General features: G+C 36.9%; 1 long non-coding RNA gene across 3 annotated transcripts in view; it reads right to left on the bottom strand.

The window, feature by feature from the left end:
* The window catches only part of LOC115289580, a 65,777-nt gene that overhangs the window by 15,019 nt on the left and 32,401 nt on the right, over positions 1-18,357 (bottom strand). Inside the window, exon 4 of one of the 3 annotated variants that reach the window (XR_003907690.1) lies at positions 5,459-5,534. The exons of 1 other annotated variant lie outside the window; for it this stretch is intronic. This is a non-coding gene — a long non-coding RNA (uncharacterized LOC115289580). The remainder of the gene's footprint in view (positions 1-5,458; positions 5,535-18,357) is intronic. One more of the 3 variants, XR_003907692.1, reaches the window with a different exon arrangement.

The raw sequence follows: 18,357 nt of genomic DNA, 5'->3' as shown, positions 1-18,357 counted from the left end.
CCTTCCTCCTTCTCCCCAACTATTTTCCCCCTTTTCCTCCCCCATAGCCCTCTGCTAAGTTTCTCCTGTTCCACTTATGAGTGAAAACATATGGTATCTGTCCTTCTCTGCCTGACTTATTTCACTCAGCATGACACCCTTGGGGTCCATCCACTTTGCTACAAATGGCCAGATTTCATTCTTTCTCATTGCCATGTAGTATTCCATTATATATAAACCACATCTTCTTGATCCATTCATCAGTTGAAGGACATTTAGGCTCTTTCCATGATTGGCTATTGTTGAAAGTGCCGCTATAAACATTGGAGTACATGTGCCCCGATGCATAGCACTCCTGTATCCCTTGGGTAAATCCCTAGCAGTGCTATTGCTGGGTCATGGGGAGTTCTACTGTTAATTCTTTGAGGACCTCCACACTGTTTTTTAGAGTGGCTGCACCAGTTTACATTCCCACCAACAGTGTAGGAGGGTGCCCTTTTCTGCACATCCTCGCCAGCCTCTATAGTCTCCTGGTTTGTTCATTTTAGCCACTCTTACTGGTGTGAGGTGGTATCTCAGTGTGGTTTTGATTTGTATTTCCCTGATGATGAGTGACACTGAGCATTGTTTCGTGTGTCTGTTGGCCATGTGGATGTCCTCTTTGGAGAAGTGTCTGTTCATGTCTTCTGCCCATTTCTTCACGGGATTATTTGTTTTTCGGGTGTAGAGTTTGGTGAATTCCTTATAGATTTTGAATACTAGCCCTTTATCTGATATGTCATTTGCAACTAACTTTTCCCATTCCATTGGTTCCTATTAGTTTTATTGATTGTTTCCTTTGCCGTGCAGAAGCTTTTTATCTGATGAGATCCCAATAGTTCATTTTTGCTCTTGATTCCCTTGCCTTTGGGAATGTGTTGAGTAGGAAATTGCTGCGGTTGAGGTCAAGGAGCGCTCAACCTTATTTTAAAATGGGGATTCAGGGGCACCTGGATAGATCAGTTGGTTGAGTGTATGACTCTTGATTTTGGCTCAGGTCATGATCCCAGGGTTGTGGGATTGAGCTCTGTGTCAGTTCCACATTGAGTGTGGGGCCTGCTTAGGATTCTTTTCTCTTTTTGTCCTTGCCCCTCCCCCACTCATATTCTCTCTCTCTCTCTCTCTCTCTCTCTCTCTCTCTCTCTCTCTCTCTCCCTCTCCCTCTCTCCCCCCCCCCGTTCCCTTCTTCCCTCTCCCCCCCTTCTCTCTCTTTTTCAAAAAAAAATCCCTTCTTTTGAACTATCAGGTCTGCTCATGCATTTTATCTGTGAATTTGAGTGAATTTTCTGGATTTTTGTGGATGGATTTACTTATTTGCCAAAGCTTGCAAAGTGGTCTTTATTTAACTTGAACATCTATTAGGTAAGAGGATATGCTTTCCTGAAGGGAGGAGACCTTCACTGATGATTAGCCAACCAAAGCAGAAGAAAGTGATGACAGACTGATGTTGATCTCATTATCCTATAGTTGATTTTAAACCATTACTGCTTAAGTGTCAAATAGATCCCTCTGTTTACAAATAGAGTGATTCCTTTGGCACCAGCAGTAGTTTGGTGTGCCTTTTTTAGAGGGCTTATGTAAAGTCTGTCACTTACTACTTTACAGTTAAAATAAATTTCATTTACCATTATAAGGGAACATGTTCTAAATATGTGGGTTTTTCAGATAATTTAAGCCCACTTTGTTGAGAGTCTATAAAACCAAGATCCTCACACTGTCTTTTGATTCAGAGAGTACTGGAATTAACTTTCTCTTTTCTGGATGGCTTTGGCCATCTGTGTGAATGTGGGGAGTACCTTCTGGGGCTGTAAACCTGTATATTTGGGACCATTTGTCCATTAAGCTAAGTTACCCCTGTTGTCTGTGCTTTCTGACATTTTCATTTTGATTTTTTATGGACCTTTTTCCTTTTTCCTCCACAGATTGTCATGATTACTTTCCATATCTGTCAGAGTATTTAATATGCATCTATTCCCTGCAGTTACCTGGATGGCTCCATTCCTTTTTTATGTAACAAAGAGCACTTTTAAAATGCTCTTCTTTTAGAAATACTAAGAAACTGAGGATTGATGATCTTAATTCAGAGCAATGGTGTTTATTGGTTTTAATTATTCTCAAAATGGATTTTGGTTAAAGAATAGCTTCTAGTTCATTATGATAATATAGGTAAATTTCTAAAATATATATTTCAATTTAAAAATTTTGAATTTGTAAGTGCAAAGTCTCTTACTCACCTTCATCTTCACCTTGACCAAAAATTTTGGCTTAATATATTTTGTATATGGTGTATTGTACAATAACACAAATGATAAAATAATGCAAATAAGACAGCCAAAAAGGGAGGTTAAATGGGAGTTTGGGAGAACTGGCATCATTATGCATAGAAATGTAACTTTTCAGTAAGAACAAAGAGACTTAAATATATTCAGAGATGTATGTCTCCCAGATTTTAGGTACTGGCCACACACTAAATGACTTGATGACTTGGTTTCTATATATATCCCTACAAAAATAATCTTTCCTAGTACATGCTTAACAGTCAAAAAAAGTAATTTTAATTTATTTTCAATTAACTCTTTTGTGGAATGGAGAGAATACCACTATTATTCGTTACACCTCCCAATATTTATTTATTTCACAGTGCTTTCTTCGGCATTATAAAACAAATAAACTTCTACAGTTGGCCTGCTTAAAATCTCTATACAGTTTGGTGACAGTGGCTGTGAGTAGTATAATTAGATGCTATGTAATGAGATAAAAATATATTTCTGTTATATAGAAGAGTGTGATCACAACTTATTTTGTCCCGGAGCAGCACCATTTAAAGTTTTGTTTTCACTTCCACACTAGCGTTGCTTATAGCCTTTGTTTTCCACCAGTGCCAGTCACCTGGAGATATGGCAGGTGATCCACAAAGCTGATTATTCTACATGTGTAAAACCAGATAATTCAGGTCCCCAAACCATTCTTCACCAAAACTATTTAGTTGCTTTTCCCTACAAACGAACTTCATAAGTTATAAATCACTCGTTATATCTTAGATATGTCTGTAGAACACAATTTTTGTTTTCCTATTTTATTTATTTTATTTTACTTATTATTTATCAGTCTATTTTATTCCAACAGGAAAAGGCAGAATCATCCAGTACTACCTAAGTTCACTTTCCTTGGTGGTTACCAAACTAACACACCTACCCATCTTCCTCACTTTGCAGTGAATCTGCTCTTGGGTTTACTGTTTGACATCTCTGTCCAGGGTGTGAGGACATGCGGAGCCTCCAAACCATGGTCACCAGCATGAGTGTCTGATTAGAGGGTTGACTCTGAAGGCAGTTTAGCTATATGGATATATAGCACTATAGACAAATCTAGATTTGTTCCTGATTGCCCACCTTTCTCTAGAGTTTAACCTTTGGCTTTAGTAGGGATGATAAACAGCAATAAAGAGGTAGGAGATTATACTACTAACCCTTCTGGGCAGTATAACCTTAGTCTGACAACTCCAAGCCATTGCTCCTCTGCATGGTAACTAATCTCAGCCCCAGCACCTGGACCAGGACCTGCCACATAGTAGGTACTTAGTTTTTTTTAATCTTTAAAATGAGGATTATAATGCCTACTTCAAAGTTTGTTGTAAGTGGAATGCAGGAGAATATTTTAAGTGCCCAGAGCTGTGCCCAACATGTACTAGGCTCTAATAAAAATGAAGTCAGAAGCCCATAACTAATTTAGCTATGTTTTATCACAGGCAATCGGTCTCTCAGCCTGAGATGGTGATAGAAGATGGATAGGGAAGCCCTGACTCTAATATTTTTATGTTGGCTCTGAGCTATCATGAATGCTATTATGTTCCTTGGGATCTGGGCGTCAAGAAAAAATGGAAAGCAACAACATAGGTTTCTACATTAGAGATGGCCTGGAGGAAAAACTCCTAAATCCAGGAAAGTTCATTCAGACATTTGGTTGAAAGCTCTAACATGTGAGAACCTGAATGATCTTGTGGACTCATTGCCAGGCAACAGGTTTACCTGGGAGGCAGCCTGTCTTCTCTCTGGGGGTTCAATGTAAAACCACAAGGCTCCAGGTTTGAAAATTAGAGCCTCATCCCAATGCTGCTTAGCTGGTCCAGGTGGGAGCCTAGGTGATCTAGGTAAGTCATTTAGATAAAGTGAAAAATCAAGAGGTCAGAGCAAGAACATGAGTTATGTGACTCTTCCAGTGTGATTCATGATGATGAGGGAAAGGTACTTAGGGGACCTTAAGTTCACTTTATCCACTCTCTTGGTGGAGGATGATAATTTCATAACATATGATTTCCCATTCTAATGTTTTAATGAGATGTGCATTGAGGGCAGATGAATCCCAAGGAATGATTTTGGGGTGTGTGTGTGTGTGTGTATGTGTGTGTGTGTGTGTGTGTGTGTGTGTGTGTGTGTTGTGTGTTTAAGCAGCATCCTAATGATTCCAAAAATTACCTAAGGAAGATGTTGTAATCAACCAGATCATGATGCCTTATCAACATCAGGCCGTGGTTCTGTGTTTCTAAATCAATTACCTGGAAACTTGTATCATTAAAATAAAAGGCATTCATGTTTTATGTATTGATAGGAAAAAGAAAAAGGAAGATTAATGATACATTAGAAAATAATCTGGCTCTACCCAGGAAATGATCTCTTCTCACTCATTTTGTATTTCACCCTAAAACAGCCCTGTCCATAGTTCTATAGTTAGAAATATAATAGTCAAACCAGGCACTAGGGAAAATGTCAGATTCATTTTCTCCACCCCCACATGTACTATATTTATTTGGTTTATTTTCTTCTTGCTCAATGAAGAAATTTTCTTTAAATATAAGTGTGAGAAAATATAAAACTAAGTCACCAAGTTTATCATTTGGGGTATAATCTATTTTTATACTAGTTAATTGTGTCTGGGGACGTATGCACAGGAAAGCCTTCTCTGTATTATTTATATAGTAATTTTTCAGCCCATAGAAGTGTGTTGCATTATGAACCCCTATGACAAGTAAATGTGTCTACCCTAAATGTCTGAAAGGACACCCAATGTAATGACCTGTACACAAAAATGTGTCTCAAAAACTGACATAAGCATTACAAATTGGTTTACTGTTTAGACCTACATCAAATCCTAAGATATTTAGAAGTGAACTGGTGTGAACTAACAGACAGTTTACTAAACATTATTTAAAAGGCCCATAGCTTTATAATCCTTTTCAAATAATTTTTATTAGGCACTTGCCCACAAGCATGCTGTGGGCTCGTACGTGAACTTGATATTACAATAATGCAGATAGTTGCTGTCTAAGACTTTTCAGAGGATCAAAGACAAGTTTTATGCTTCGTCATTCTGGAAGTGTAAGGTTCCCTGAACCTCACGGGCCACACTCTTACAACCTGCTCCAATCCTAGATTTTACTCACCTGCCCACTGAGACACACACCAGATAAGCCCAGAAATCAGCTGATCAGACCACAGGTGTCAAGTGGGTACCATTGCCTAAGAGAGGCAGGAGATGATACAAGAAAAATATAAGATACAACTCCAGCATTTGAGTAACTCAGGGCCATTGAACAGAAGAAATAAACATATGAGAAACAATTAATGAACAAACTGTATAAAATTAAGCACGCAATTGTATGAGGTTCAGAGTTGTTTTCCTGTTATTATAGAACCAATCAAGAGGAAAGGGACTTATATAAGGCTGATTTTGTTAGTCATAAGGAAGGTCAAGCTTCCCTGTGGGTTAGATACATATTGATTTGATGGTAAGACTAAAGCTTGGTGCCTCTGAGTACTAATTGTGGTTTTAATAGTTACAGTGCATGACTATAAGGTAGACATCCCTGAACTACTCTAAATTATGTACTTGATCCTTTGTTAGTTTAGAAAAAGCTGCTTGGCTAAGAAGCTGTACTTTATATGACTTGAGGCCAAGTAATCTCTTTACAAAGAAAAAAATGATATGATAAGCTAAGAGTTTGGCCTATAATCATACTAGGAGGGGTGTGGGGAAGGAAGAGAGAGAAACTAGCTCATTTGCATATCATCCTTCCTAGAAAAAAAATTGTGCTGATTGCAGCTTGACTTATTTATGTATTTGTGATAAGAGCACTTAACACAAGATCTACCTTTAGAACAAAACTTTAAGTGTACTATACCGTATTGCTGACTATAGGTGCAATGTTGTATGGAGGGTCTCTAGAACTTAGCTTCCTTAAGTGAAACTTTAGTTGCTCCCCATTTCTTCCTCCCCAGGCCACTGACAACCACCACCTCAGTCTTCGATTTTATGACCATGACTATTTTGGATACCTCATATAAGTGGAAGCATGCAGTGTGTGTCCTTCTGTGATTGGCTTATTCCTTTTAGCATTGTGTCCTCAAAAGTCATGCATGTTGTCACATACTGCAGCATTTCCTTCATTTTATAAGGTGAATAGTATTCCATTGTATGTATACATCATGTTTTCTTTATTCATTTGTCTGCCAGCAGACACTTAAATTGTTCCCATATTTGGCTACTGTGAGTAGCTCCCCAATGAACATGGGAGTGCTAATATCCCTTCAAGATCTTGATTTCAGTTATTCAGGAAAATACCCCCAAATAAGATTACTGGGCCATTTGGTAGTTTTACTTTTAATTTTTTAATGAATTTATATGCTATTTTTTATAGCAGTCACATCATTTTGCATTCCCACCAACAGGATACAGGATTCCAATTTCTCCACACCCTTGCCACACATTTGTTGTCTCCTGTTTTTTTGTTTGTTTGTTTGTTTGTCTGTTTGACAATAGGTTTCCTGACAAGTTGTGGTTCTGGTTGGTATTTCCCTGAGGATTAGTGACATTGAACATTTTTTCATACACCTGTTAACTCTTTGTATGTCTTCTTTGGAGAAATGCCTATTCGAGTCCTTAGTTCCTTTTTGAGGAATTTAGGAGTTCCTTAGTATTTTGGAGATTAATCCATAATCAGAAGTATGGTTTGCAAATATTTTCTCCCATTTTGTAGGTTGCCTTTTTATTCTAATTGTTTCCTTTGTGGTAAAAAATATTTTTATTTTTATATAATTCTACTTGTTTTTGTTCTTGTTGACTGTGCTTTTGGTGTCATATCCATAAAATTGTTGTCGAGATCAACATCGTAAAGCACTTCCCAGTGTGTTCTTTTAGGAGTTTTATAGTTTCAGGTCTTACGGTTAAGTCTGTAATCCATTTTGAGTTGATATTTTATGTATAGTGTAAGATAAGGGCCCAATCCCTTTCTTTTACATGTGGATAACCAGTTTTCTCAACACTATTGATTGAAATGATTATTGTTCCCCTTTGTGTATTCTTGACCCTTACTGAACATCAGTCAGCCATATGCATGGATTTATTTCTGAGTTCTGTATTCTCTTTCTTTGGTCTACATATGTCTGTATGTCCGTACCATTCTGTTTTGATTCCTATGGCTTTGTAATATATTTTGAAATCAAGAAGTATGATGCCCTCACATTGTTCTTTCTCAAGACTGATTTGACTATTCTTATTCTTTTGTGGCTTTATAGAATTGTAGAATTTTTGTTCTGTTTCTTTAAAAAAAATGCCACTGGTATTTTTATAGGGATTGCATTGAGTCTACAGAGTACTTTGGATATAGTATGGACATTTTAACCTTATTTAACATTATTTCAACCCATGAACATGATGTTTTTCCATTTTTGGTGTCTTCTGTAGTTTCTTTCATTAGTGTTTCATAGTTTTCATACTGTTTATTAAGTATTTTATTCTTTTTGGCACTATCTTAAATGGATTGTTTCCCTAATTTTATTTTTAGATAGTTTATTGTAAGTATACTGAAATGCAACTGATTTTTGTGTCTTGCAGTTTTACTAAATTTGTTTATGTGTTCTAAAGGCTTTTTTATGGAGTCTTTATGATTTTCTCTATATGAGATCATGTAATCTACAAATAGGAACAGTTTTACTTCTTTTCCAATTTGGATGCCTTTTATTTCTTTTTCTTGTCTAATTACTTGGGCTAGGATATCCAGTAGCTTATTGACTAAAAGTGGCAAGAATGGGTATCTGTGTCTCATTTCTAATCTTAAAAAAAAAAGCTTTTAGTTTTCACCTTTAAGTATGATGTAGCTGTGGGATTTTTTTTATATATGGTTTTTATATGCTGAAATACTTTACTTTGACTCCTAGTTTGTTGAATGTGTATCATGAAAAATATTAAATGTTGTCTTTTTCTTTTTTTGTATTTATTGAAATGATAATGTGATCTTTATCTTTTATTCTGTTAATGTGGTATATCACATTGATTTTCATATGTTGAACAATCCTTCCATCATAGGGATAAATCACTTGGTTGTGGTGTGATCCTTCTAATATGCTATTAGGTTCAGTTTTTGTTTTTATTTTGTTTTGTTTCTATATTCACCAGATATATTGATGTAGTTTTTTTTTTTTCTTGTGGGTTTTGGGTTTAGTATCAGGGTAATGCTGGTCTTATAAGATGATTTTGGAAGTGTTCTCCTGTTCCGTTTTTGGAAGAGTTTGAGAAAGATTGGCATTAATTCTTTTAAATTTTTGGCTTAATTAACCAGTGAAGCTGTCCAATCTTAGGCTTTTCTTTTTTGGGAGATTTTGATTACTGATTCAGTCTCTATACTAATTATAAGTCTGTTCAGACTTTTTAATTTCTTTATGATTTAGTCTTGGAAGGTCATATATTTCTAAGATTTTATCCACTTCTTTTAGATTATCTTGTTGTTGGTGTATCATTGTTAACAGTCTCTTATGATCTTTTTCACTTCTATGGCACCAGTTGTAATGATCCCTTCTTCATTTCTGATTTTGCGTTTTTTTCAGTTCATCTAAGAGTTTATCAATTTTGTTTATCTTTTCAGAAAACTAACTGGAAAATTTACAAATACGTAAAAATTAAACAGCACACTTTCGAACAACCATTGGGTCAAAGAAAAAAATCAAAAAGTATATTAGAAAATATCTTAAGGGGCACCTGGATAACTCAGTTGGTTAAGCATCCGACGTCAACTCAGGTCATGACCTCATGGTTCGTGAGTTCAAGCCCCGTGTCAGTCTCTGTGCTGATGGCTTGGAGCCTAGAGCATGCTTCAGATTCTGTGTCTCCCTCTCTCTGCTCCTCCCTCACTGTCTCTTCTCTCTCACTCTCAAAAATAAATAAAAATTTAAAAATTTAAAAAAAAGAAAGAAAATATCTTAAGACACATGTAAAATACAGCAAAACAGAACTAAGAAGGGAGTTCATTAACATAAATTCTTATGTTAAAAAAAAGAAGAAAATCTCAAATAGAACAACCTAAATTTAAACCTCAAGGAGTTAGAAAAGGTAGAACAAACTAAGCCCAAACTTAGCAAAAGGAAAGAATAATGAAGATTAGGATAAAAATAAATAAAAAAGAAAATAGAAAAACAATAAAAAAATATTTTAAAAACTAAGAGTTGGTTTTTTGATTGTAGCTTTTCTTAATGTCAAAATTAAGAAAACAAATGCCAGTGGTAGTCAGTTGAATTGAAGCAGGAATCTATAACTACATGATTTGTGGCAGAAATATGTTTATGCAATGAGAAAATGTATATCAGTGTGCTTGCAAGAATGCTTTACCCTAACTCTTAAATGTAGGAATATAGAAAATGTTCATCTTGAATCCTAAGAGAAATTGCAAGTGACCAGTGACTGGCAGTGTATGTCAGTGCCAGGAGAAAACAGCACAGACTAATAGCCATATTAAACTCTCTGGTCCATTTGCTATAGAATTATTTTGTCAGTTTCTTCAGTAGGCTTCTAGATTGCACCTGTAGCCATTTTATGTTCACTAATTCTTTGCCAGAATGTACCCGGAATGATGTTCAGAATCTGATTTCTTGCTTTGATTCACCTTTTTTCCTTGTCTAAAGTATTTTTCTGAGGGGACAATAACCTAACACATTGAGTTCAATGTAAACAGGAAATCTGGCAGCAATAACTGGACCAAAGGCTAACTTTGCAAAGCCAAGTTTTAATGAGTAATTTGCAAAGTAATTAATCAGGAGGCCACTATCCTGAGAAAATGGGGTAAGTGTAACCCACAATGACTTGGTGCCTTTCTTGGCTGCCCAAGGTGACAATTTTTTGTTGGTCTACCCTCATTATGACCAGACTTTTCGCTAAGTAACCTGACATTACCAGGATCTAACAGAGAAAGTTGTAAACTCCAGAGTTCACTTATTTAGTCTTAAAAAAACTGCAGATCATGAAACATTAATAACCTGTCAGTGGTTTGGAAAATCAATTTAGTGACTCAAAGCCAGCTATTTTAAAAAGTTAAATGGGATAGACTAGTAATATCGAAGGGCATCTTGAATTTCAAGGTTAATGTTTTGCAAAGGAAAACTTTCCTACACATGAAAGTCTCTGAATACCAAGTGGGTACTAGATTGCAATATAATAATATATATTTCTAACTGTGGGTCTTGGTCAAAGAAGCTCAAGAGTCATTACTTCATATATTTTTTGAAATATGGAAATATTTTTTTCAATTACATTTTAAATATAGTGATACCTGAGAGTTTATTTCTTTATGCTTAGGAAAAATAACTTCTCTAGGGAAATAAATGAATTTAAGGTGGCTGTATTCAGACACAAGAAATGAATATGCTTATATGATCCTCCAAAAACATGATATTATTAGGTGTAAACTGTTTGGTATTTTACACTATTAATTTAAGTATCTTGAAATATTTCAAAACTGTATTTATAACTATCTTCGTTGTAGTTAGCATTATGATGTATGGATATCAATGACGATAATGCATCTAACTTAAACATTTAAACATTTTCAATAGTATTTCAACCTTTAGAGTCCTGATGCCAAAAAAGTCAAGTAATCTAATACAGGTACAAACAGAACAAGTCTACATGTTCTTCCAAGCATTAGAGAAAACAATATTTCAAGGCTATCACCAAATTTCTTTTTCATATGTTGTCACAGAAATTCTATAAAGCCCTGTTACTTTTAGGTTTTTTTTAGTATTTTTCCTCACCATCCACAGTGCACAGTGGTGCATTTATTATTTTTACCCAACAGAGAAGCAACATAGGAACACACACTCTGGGGCCAGTCTCCTTGGTTTATGTGACCTAGAGATGGGTCTTTAACCTGTCAATGCTCACTTTTCTCTTCCATAAAATGGGGGAAATAACAGAGTCTGTGTTACAGAAGAGTAAATAAGATACTATCTGTAAATCTGGCAAGTTAGGAAGTATTCTCTAAGTGCTTGCTGCTGTTCTGCCACATACTCAACTTGCATTCATTCAACAAGCATTCCCTATGCACCTAGAAGATCAAATACCGTGGTAGGATAAAAAGGCAACCTCCAGTTTCTAAAGAGTATGGTTGGGCAGATCAAATTCCTAGAAAAGTAAATAGAAGTCTGTGATGGAAAAAAGCTGAGTGCCAATTTGGTGATGAGGGAGGGCGAGTGGGGGTGAGCAGTGAGGGTGACACTAACTTTTCTTAAATAAGTGCTATTTGGGCACAGTTGAAATGAAGTCTAGAGGTTGGCACTTATTTTGGATTTTTTCCTCCACTGAGCAGCCTAATTCCTGGCCTTTCCCTTCTTTACCACCTCATGGTCTCACTTTTCTCCTCTCTGGGTGTTCAGCCTCAGTGAAGCTGTTGAAGGACTATAGTCATCATGCAGATGTACCTGATCACACAGGACTCCAGGTTACAAGGACGGTTTTCTCACTGCTGAGCCATATACCTACGGTTCATTGGCCTCCCTACCAGAGGTAGAAAGGGGAATTACTGTTCTATTTCATAGACTTCTTACCCATCCCTTCTCAAGCCAGCTACTACCCTTGCAAAATGCGTCAAACATTCTCTAACCATACTGGATATGTGGCACAAACTGTGTAAAGTACATTTCACCCCTAAACATGTAAGCCCTGGACAATTCTTGTTTTTTCTAATAACTTGTCACCCTGTGTATTTACTAATAAAGTCAGTATTACAAAATGGATATTGTGCATTGAGGCCCAGTGTTGAGAGTAACGGAGCCTTTCAAGGAAGTAGAAGTCTCATTTGTTAATCACTTGGTAAGCCCCAACTATGAGGATCCAAATATAAATCAGACACTCAAGGAGCTCGGAGTTGGATAGCAAAACAGATACAGTTGCAAGTACGAGAATGCTAATACAACTGCATGCAGTTCAGTGGTGGCTCAAAGAAGGGAGTTGTCAGTTATGTTGGGGTAGGGAGGTGCTATTAGAGACTCCCACAGTATCATGTTACCACGTGAGCAGCAAAGCATATTAACCAAGGACCTTCTGCATTATGGGACATTGCACCCGGGACTGGGTTACACATCAAGATGGGACAGTGGGAAGGTAGACCAGGGAGCTGCCCATGTAGTCACGTCTAGCCCCATCCTGAACACACACGACCCCATCTGAGCTGAGGTCATGTCTCAGCTATCAGCATCTCCAGACTGACAAGATTTCTTTTCCTATGAGGGTGGCTTAGAAATTCTGTTCCTGTCTTCTGAGACTGAGAATGTGTTTATCATACATAAAATAGGCAACGGGCTGAAGCAAGAAAATGAAAGGTAAACTCCTACCAAATGGTCAACATCACCAGGCGGAACAAACACCTGATTCCAGTATAACCACAGAAAGTTAACCATGGAAGGGCATAGGGAGAGAAGCTTTGAGAAGGAGTATGACTTTGGGTCAAAAAACAGATGATTCATAAGTGAAGAATAAATGAAAACCTTGAAACTGAAAATGAGAAAGTCAATTTGATGCAAAAGGGGGAACATCATGATAAAGGATTCCAGTGACTGAGTGAAATGGAAACTGATGTATTAGAGATGAAGATACATCTGGCAGCTCAGCTGTCCCATAAGGGAAAAAGAAGGGTGAAGTCAACCTACTTCTAGGCATAGAAGGTGACCCTTATATGCCCAGTAATAATAATCATAATAGCAAAGGGGAAGGGAAAGGAGCAGCAAGAGATAAAATAATGACAACAACAACATCCCCTAATCTGTAGAGTCCTCAGTACAAGCATGGTTTAAAAATATACTAAAAGACAGTAAATTGCTCTTCCAAGCTGTGCCAGGTATCTGTATCTGTCCAGATACCTCTCTCATGGGTCAGGAAAAGATATCAAGTCTAAAAACAAAACAAACAAATAAACAAAAAAGAAACCTCCCTCCACCCAAAATCTAGAGATTCAAAGACAAGGGCTTGGGTGATTTAAACCTAGAATGGAAAGAGAGAGCAGAAATGTCACACTTGATATAAGAAGAGGAGATGGTGATCGGAATATGGGCAGGTCTGGCTGAGGAAGCCACAGTGGCTGGGTTCAGGCAGGACCCCTGAATTCTGAGCTCACAGCTGCTCCTCCCGCCCCTGTGGTCCCAGTGACGAGGTTGCCCAGTGTGCTCCTGTTTCCCTGCTGGTAAAACAAGAGGATTGGAATACATATATTCTAAGACCTTTGCCACACTTAAAGGATATAAGGAATAGAAGAATATAAAGTGAGTCCAGTTCTCATGACAAGTTCAATGTGAATTCACCACTCAGGAAGTAAGAATCAGGTTTCTATCAGTTGGCCATATACTTATTTTCTTTCTTTCTTTCTTTTTTTTAGATTGTCAACCTGCTCTTTATCTAGTTCACACACACACACACACACACACACATACACACACACACAAATGAAACAAACAAACAAAACCTGTTCCATTCCTTCCTAAAAACTTTCCTGGAATGTCATATTGTCTTCTTAAGACTTATCTTCCAATTTCAACCAGAACACCCATATTGTGAATCTTTAAAGGCCATAATCTCCAAAGTTTGTACATACTCTGCCTGTTTTGCTTTTGCCTAGCTGCTGCTTGAGATGTGAGAGCTCTGGGTTTACCCACCTCTGTGTGTGATGCCTTCTTTGGAATATATTAGCCGAGGGTTTTAAGCAGTATCTGTTTAAAGTTGCATTGTGCCGGGTGGGGGGAAATAGATGAAGGTGGCCAAAAGGCAGAGACTTCCAGTTATAAGGTACATTAAGTCTTGGGGATGTTGGGGATGTAGAGTATAGCATGGTGACTATAGTTAACAATACTATATTGTTACATATTTGAAAGTTGCTAAGAGAGTAGATCTTAGAAGTACCCATCATGGGGAAAAGATGTATAACTATGCGATGTGATATATGTTAACTAACTTATTATGGTGATCATTTCCTGATATATACATATGTCAAATCATTATGTTGAATACCTTAAATGTATACACTGTTATATGCCAATTATATGTCAGTAAAACTGGGGGAAATTCAAGTTGCATTGTGCAGTAGAATATGGCTTAATGAGCTTCAGTTATGTTTACAAATATCAAATGAAAATTGTGAGGCACAAATTGCCTTGATCCAACTGCAGGGTCAAGTGCTTTTTCCTCTTGTTTAGTGCAATTAGGCAGTAACACACATAATAAACCGAAGAATAGAAAAGTCATTTCGGCCTGCCAGTTAAACATGGTATTGCACTGACTTTGTGTCACTCAGGCTAATACAACCTTGAGGACAGAGAAAAGTAGGATCCCCTCTCTTTTGCACAGCTTCAAAAAGAATGGCAAGTTAATTAAGAATGTTGTTGATTCTTCCATGAAAATACACCTTCAGTAAGATTGAACAAGAAGCTCTGTGGCTAGAGGGGCAAATCAATGAAAGAGAAGTTAGAAAAAGATGTTAGAAGACTAGAGTCAGGTGACAAGACCGAGCTGCACCACTGCGAACGTCCTGCGAAGTTTTAGACAATAATCTTGGTCAAGTTACATTTGAATTGCTGATAAGCTGCCACACAGAAGATGCCACAGAGATAACAGACAGTTAAGATCCCACAGTATGAAGAGATGCGGGTGGACAGCCGGAATGGGGACCTACGAACATAGACTGGACAAGAGAATTTGAGTACAGGTTATCAATAAAAAGGGTGGACGGGAGAGTAACGGTGGAATCTGTTTTTTTAAGAATTAACACACAGGAGAAAAAAAAAACAAAGTCTTTAGGGCTATGTCTACACTAAACTTGCAAGTGAACTTGAAAGGTCTGTTAGCGTTCCCTGCCATCCTACAACCTGGAGTTCCCCAAGAAGTTTTTGAAGCAGATGCTCCGTCTGCATTCCAGGTAGGATATTTCATGGTCGGTCCTGTTACTTTGTACTTTGATCCTCTCTAGGACGTCCACCAGGGTGGACCCTGCTACTCCGTTTGATCTTTAGAACATTGAATTCTCTGGGTGATCTGAAATATGAGCTTTTTGATGAGTTTGACCTTATACGTGACCTGTCATGAAACTGCAGTCAGAAAGATTATCATGAAATCCTGGGAAGGGCAGTGTCATTAAGAAAATTCCAGGAGGCAGACCCAAGGATGAGGAAAGTCTCAGAAAACTCTACCTTGGGGTTGGATGAGGATAAAGGGGAAATAGAGGCAATTAGCATTGTTCACAAGAAGCCAAACGCTGACTTTTATTAAGTCCAAAAAACAAAAAAAGACCAAGAAAAATATTTTCTTTAAAAATTCAGTAAAGCACCAGGGGAAAAAAGTGAATGATTATCACAGAGTGTGTCAGAGGTTTCTATACAAGGGATTTTTGAAAAGAGAACATTAGGCAGGAGTAGCCATTTGGGTCATTAAAGAGGCTTTTATGAAAATTAGCTGGAGAAAGTGACATTCATAATTGATGACATGAAAGATAGTAAAACATTTCCTGCACTTTCTTGTGTTTCTATTTAATTACTCTGTATCCTCTGAGATATGTTGGGGCGGGGGGGGGGGGCGGGCAGCAGTGATTTTGCAGGATTCATCATCTGTCCAGGTTGGAACTGTAGCTGTATGTGTGTGCATTACACAACAGAATGGGAATCTGTACCTTCTAGTTCACTTTCGAGACTTTCAGCTGGGGTTACTTCTCACTAACAGAATTTAAAGTATATTAAATGACAGTCAGCTGATCCTTGGGATTTGAAAGAGAGTGTTTACTTTTTTTCCTTTTACTCCACAAATAAATTGTTGTGTCTGTATAAAAAGTTTCTACTTTAATGGCATACTTGAAAAATCCAGGATGTTGGCAGAAGAAAGCCCCGTTGAAATTTTAACTCTGCAATAGACTCATTTTTCCTTTGCCAGTATAGGGAATCTACAGGGACCTTTTGTTGCCAGACAAATGGAAAATGCCTATTTTGGGAATCAACTCCGACTATTTTTAAATAGTTTTCAGTCATTACTTCATCTAAGGCATAGCTTTTGATCCACTGCTCAAAGGATTAAACAAAACTCTGGATTTCAAGTGAAAGGTCAACGAATGCTCCACAGGCCTATCTCGACAAGGCCAAGTCATGCGGTTAATTAATGCTGGTGTAGCTGAGACACATTCGTGTAAGACTAGCCATTTATTTTAAGTTTCTTGATAAGTGTTTTCTTAAACCAATTTTAACAGCTGTTTGATTTATTATTAGTATTGAAATTCTGTTTGATAATTTATTTGCACTGAGGTCTCTGTGCTAAATAAAGCATGGATATAGATGGCTAAAGATACAGTTTTCAAAGTATAATGTGTCAAATCATGACCATGATTGATGCTTGGACATATTTCCAAATATACCCACACCCTTAGCTCAAGTGTAGTTTAGCTGACTGCAGATTGAATAACAAATGGAACTGAGATGTGGTGGAAACTTGAAGCTAAGTCAGATAAAGAACACTATCATTACCCTTGAAGGTGGATCAGAATGGAAGAGGAATCTGGGATCCTGATGTGATGATAGCTACCCCTGAAATGTGATGCTTCCAGCCCACGAGAGACCTATTCGTTTGTATTAACAACATTTAAATATATTTTTAGAAAGGATTGTCTCTGATATATATGTGCATATATATACATATAGCATAGATCATATGTGTATATATATACATTTATGTTAGCCCTTACAAATATATGTGTGTTTTATATATATATGTGTGTGTGTGTGTGTGTGTGTGTGTGTATATATATATAGAGAGAGAGAGAGAGAGACTGCAAATGCATGTGTGAGTGCATATGTGTGTGTGTATTCTGTAAATGGTTGTATGCATGCACATATATGTAGGTGCTCTTACATTTAAAGGTATATCCCCAATGGCAAAAAATGATCTCAAATTGTTTTTCGGCTTTTCAAGTAAATTTCTGAACAACATGAAAGTTGTAAATGTCCCCAGCCTCATATAGCTGCATTTGATGAGAATCAATTCCAGGTAGATAATGCCTGAGCTTTATTGATTAAAAAATATTTTTACTTTTTCTTTCACAGCTTTTAGAAAAGTAAAGGCAATGGGAAGCTTTTCTGGTGATTTTTTTTTTTTTTGTACGTGAAACTAATTGTTGGCCTCAGGTCTATGAGCCTTAGCGGGTAGAAATTATCATAGAACCCTAGGACCAAACTGCTATCCTGAAATTAGGTCTAACTTTGAGATGCAATTTCTGTAGGAGCCCATGGCTCAAGTCTGAGGTGTTCTGAACTAAATCTCGAATTTTCAAATTATCAAGGAATTGAAATTTATTTCATGAGAATATCCCCTGTGTCTAGTAGGAACATATCCTCTGAAACTCTGTGATTCATGTGCATCTTTGGTATTGTAATAGCTCTTTCTGAATCTGTACCTGTTCACCAAGAAAGCCTAGAGATTTGCTTCCAAGTTATAGGTGTATATATATGATATAATATCTAATTATAATATGGTAGGAGCATAAACGATACATAGTTTGGATGTAGTGAGTTATTTCTAAATATTGCTTTATACATGACTAAATATTTTAGAAGGAAAAATATTAAGTGACTTAGATAACAAAATTAACCTTTGGGTTATTGCTATTATTATTGCAGTTCAATCCCAATAATTCATGCACAGTTTGGAGTTGATTGTTTAAGTGAAATCTTGGCATAAGTATTTAATTTCTGTATTTATAATAAAAGTAGAAATAATTGATATGGACAAGATGGACCTTGAGAAGAGCACCATCATAAGTGACTCTAAGTGCTAAGTGTTGTATATAAACCTAACTTAACCTCTGACTTAGATATCTATATTTTGAAGCTAAAGGCTTAATTGACTAACCAAAGTTGTATATCCAAGAAATTGGACTGGACTGAGGATGGGAACTCAGGACTTGTGCTTTTCTGAGTGTGAAGCCTCTTTTTAAGTTCCTTCATTCATTCTTTTACTCAGTAGATATCTACTGAGCAATGATGCAGGCTTAACAGT

Source organism: Suricata suricatta, chromosome 4 (assembly GCF_006229205.1).
Source record: "Suricata suricatta isolate VVHF042 chromosome 4, meerkat_22Aug2017_6uvM2_HiC, whole genome shotgun sequence".
In the NCBI taxonomy this organism is placed as follows: Eukaryota; Metazoa; Chordata; class Mammalia; order Carnivora; family Herpestidae; genus Suricata; species Suricata suricatta.
Note: the sequence above shows the minus strand (reverse complement) of the source record. Positions and strands in the feature narration are given on the sequence as shown.